Source organism: Bison bison, unplaced genomic scaffold (assembly GCF_000754665.1).
Source record: "Bison bison bison isolate TAMUID 2011002044 unplaced genomic scaffold, Bison_UMD1.0 scf7180017864295, whole genome shotgun sequence".
NCBI classification, from domain to species: Eukaryota; Metazoa; Chordata; class Mammalia; order Artiodactyla; family Bovidae; genus Bison; species Bison bison.
Genome location: NW_011494867.1, coordinates 687,885 through 691,970, shown reverse-complemented (window position 1 = coordinate 691,970; position 4,086 = coordinate 687,885). Strand labels below are relative to the sequence as shown.

Genomic DNA, 4,086 nt, shown 5'->3' with positions numbered 1-4,086 from the left:
CCCTGATCCCCTGGACTCCGCCCTCTCCTCAACCTGCTTCGCTCATCTGCACCCCCATGCTTGGCCCTCTGTAGGGGTCTGAGTTTGCAACCTCTGGGCAAGCTCTGGTACGGGATCCAGGAGGCCTGGCTGTCAGCTCGCCTTCATTCCTACACCCTGGGGTGACCATGCGGGGCTGGCTCCCCTCACCCTGACATGCCTGGCTTCCTGATGGCCCCCTGCACCCATCCTACCTTGGCTCTCTGGCCTCCCCTGAACGCTGTGCCCAGCCACAGCTGGGTGGGAAGATACCACCTTTCAAGAGGCTGCTCCCCTTGTTGATGTTTTAATTAAACCCTCTTCACAGATATTTATTCAAAGGGAATCGGCAAGGAATAATCGAGCACTAACAGGACTGGATAGAATTAACTCCTGCCATAAAATTAATGTGTGCTGGTAACTAGGGCAAAAACTAGGAGCGACCAATGGCCTTGGTCTTTAAAGGAAACTGAAAGTGTGGACTGAGGAGGTGCAAGAGGAGGGCGAGCTGTGGGTGCCTCGGCCCTGTGCTGGCCCTGCCCCAGCCTTGGGCAGCTGGCTCCTGGGTGTGAGCACAAGCTGTCCTCCTGCTGGGGGTCCATGTCCACGGGAGGTGACGTCCGCAGGGCAGCCTCTGTGTCTGGGCTGGGAGGACTGTGAGTGCTCCAGGCTCAATGGGGGTACTGAAGTGAAAGGCACTCAGTTGTGTCCGACTCTTTGTGACCCCATGGACCATACAGTTCATAGAGTTCAGTCCATGGAGTTCTCCAGGCCAGAATACTGGAGTGGGTAGCCTTTCCCTCCTCCAGGGGATCTTCCTGACCCAGGGGTTGAAGCCGGGTCTCCCGCACTGTGGGCGGGTTCTTCACCAGCTGCGCCCCCAGGGAAGCCCACAGGGTGGGGGCAGACACGCGTGTCCCTGCCTGTTTTAGCCATGCCTCTCGGCGCCCTGTGCCCTGCCTGGGCCCCAGTGCGGCAGTGACCTCTTAAAGCGTCTTCCTGCCTCCACCGCCACCCTGTGCCTGCCTCCCTCCTTCTAACGCATCTGGTTCACCCTCCTTGAGGGGCAAAAACTTTGATGGGTTCCCTCTGCCTTCAGGAGAAAGCGCCACCACATCAGTGCCACAGCTGGGCTGCTCTGTAATATCCCCAGCAACTTCAGCCCCACTGCTTTTTTGCTATCAGCCCTGTACTCCGATCCACTGTTCTCTGCCAGCACCTCGAGTGGACTCCAGGCTCACCCTGCAGAACCACTGACTTCTATTCCTTTGTCTAGGTCTGACCTGAACCTCAAGCCTAGAACAAGTGCCACCTCCTCCAGGAAGTCTTCTCTGAGCACCCAGGCACAGAGGGCTTTGCACAAATGAATGTCTGTTCTCGTGGCCCTTGCCTGTGTCCCCTTCTCCCCCAGCCCCGTAAACGGCTTCCTTATGAATCCTGCCTCTCCAGCCATGGTGGGACCCCATGTGCCAGAAGGTTGGGCCTGGCCTCCTCCCCTCCTCCCCCAGCAAGTGGCCCCATCCACATCCAGGGCCCAAGAAGACAGAGCCCTGCTGGGACCAGGTACCACAGTAAGTACATTATTTTAAACCCCATCCTCTTAACTGTGGGAGTAACTATTTTATCCCCATTTTACAGATGGAGAAACTGAGATCCAGAGAGGTAAAGTAACTTGCCCAAAGCCTAGAGTTGCCAGATAAAATACAGGATGCCCAGTTAAATTTGAATTTCAGATAAATAACAGATAATTTAAAGTATAATATATGTTAATCTCTAATACTGCATGGGACATACTTACACTAAAATGCTATTGATTGTTTATCTGAAATTCAAATTTAACTGGGTGTCCTATATTTTAAGTTGCTAAAATCTAGCAGCCCTACCAAGACCACTCTAAAATAATTGGCAACTCTGGGCCATGAACCCAGACCATCTGGCTTCTGTCCACACACCTAACCATACCAACTCTCAGGGTCGAAGCTCAGGAGCTCCCCTGCACTGGCACCTCAGCTTGATCCCAGCCCCAGGCTGCTTCCAAAGGAGACTGCGTGGGAATGAGATTTTTTTTTTTTTGTATTTTAACATTTATAATGGGTTTTTAATGTGGTCAACTTTGTTGCTAGCTCCTTTCCAGCTCCTTAATTCTTTTGAAATGAAATCTTGCCCCAAAGGACCCTTTAATGGTGCCACTTAATGAAAACAGTAAACAGGCCTTTCCCTCTGGTTCGGCGGCTGCTGTCTGCAGGGCCAAGGGCAGCCCTGACCACAGGATCAGGGTGCTTCCCAGGCCAGATGGAGCTTTCCAGCTCCTCAGTACCGGGCCTCATCTTTAGGGGAGGATTTCCTACCCGCCCATTCAAATTCTTTAAACTTTGAGGCTGCAGGGTGCTAACAGGCCTGTGATTCTTTGTTCGTGGTGCCAAGAGAATTCTCTCCTTTAATCCTCTCAGGAGACTCTGGGAGGCGGAACGGCGGTGCTCTTACACAGGTAGGCCACGGAGAGGTGAAGTAACGCGCCTAAGTACGAACAGCTGCGAGGCGGTAGAGGTGTTTTCTCTAGTTCACTGCCCAGTACTTTGGAATTCAGTCCAGGATGCCTTCCTGACCCCACCCTGGGGGAAAGTTCTGTCTCACCTGCGTCCATGCTGCCTCCGCTGCCCCAGGCTCCAGACAGACCGGCTGCCGCGCAGCAGCCACGGGGCCCTCCCTCTCCTGCTATTAGACAGCCTTTCCTGTTCCCTTTTGCCGGAGCCCGCCCACCCTCCGTGGATCAGCCCAGAGACGCCCACAGCATGACCTCCAAGACAGCTTTCCATCTGCCTGTTTCTTGCCCCGGACCCCCTGCCCCAGGCCCAGCCCTGCCCTGGTCCTTGAACCCTGTCTCTTGCCACACGTGGGCAGTGCAGTGTTCCTGACGGGCCTGTCCACGTCCACTAACCCAACAGCCAGGCAACCACTTAGCAGAGGCCAGAGTGCTCTGTGCACATGCACTTTGCATGAGTACTTTACTCATCTTCCCCACCCTAGCCCCAGCCCCCAGCGGCTTCATGCAGGCTGGCCCTCCCTGGGCCCCTCCTCAACACCCCTCCGCACCCCTCTGGGTCCAGCATCCGTCCACACGGCTCACCCCATGTCCTCTCACCCACCACCTGCCCCTCCCTCCACGGGGTCCCTCAGACACCACATCCTCCTTGGCCTGGCTGGAGGCGCCTGTTGCCCCACGGGCTCCAGAGCAAGTCATGTTTATGCTGCGCTGTTTGAGCGGCCACAGAGGCTTACGTTTTGACTGCTGTCTCCTCTGACAGTGGGTAAACCCACAGTTGCTTTGCACCCTGCCCACACCTGCAGTGCTCACAAAGTGTTTGTTGAATGAATGAGTGGAAGTTGTTCTTAGAGGCCCCCAGCGGTCTAAGCAGGCGTGATGCACGAGGCATTGGCCAGCTGCTTCCTGTCTGTCAACTTAAACACAAGCTGTGTCTTCAACTACATACGCTACCTGACCTTTTCACCTGCCCAAGACTGTGTGCACACAGCTCTTTGTCTACCTTTATCCAAATTAACTTCACCTTCATTTTCCCTTTATTCCAGTTTTGTCATTAAGTTATTTTCACTCTGTTATGCCACGTGCAGCTTTGTAAACCACTTCAAATTTTTCCCCTAGGGAAAAATTATATATAAATATATATATATGTACATGTATATATATAAGTGTATTTGTATAATTTGTATATTTTGGATGAGACAGTTAGGTAGCATCACTGACTCAACAGACATGAACTTGAGCAAACTCCAGGACATAGTGGAGGACAGGGAAACCTGGTGTGCTGCAGTGCATAGGGTCACAAAGAGTTGGCCATGACTAGTGACTGAACAGCAACAGTATTTTGTATAATTTATATATATATACATGCACACACACACACATACACACATACACACACACGAGTATATGAGCTTCCCTGGTGGCCCAGTGGAAAAGAGTCCACCTGCTTATGCAGGAGATGCAGGAGACGTGGGTTTAATCACTGGGCCAGGAAGATCCCCTGGAGAAATGGAGACGGAAATAGC

At 53.1% G+C, this 4,086-nt stretch overlaps 1 long non-coding RNA gene across 1 annotated transcript in view; it reads left to right on the top strand.

Annotated features, from left to right (window-relative positions):
- The window catches only part of LOC104996456, an 82,935-nt gene extending 80,259 nt beyond the window's left edge, over window positions 1-2,676 (top strand). The window contains exons 4-5 of the long non-coding RNA XR_826192.1: window positions 1,295-1,589; window positions 2,469-2,676. This is a non-coding gene — a long non-coding RNA (uncharacterized LOC104996456). The remainder of the gene's footprint in view (window positions 1-1,294; window positions 1,590-2,468) is intronic.
- The last annotated feature ends 1,410 nt before the right edge of the window (window positions 2,677-4,086 follow it).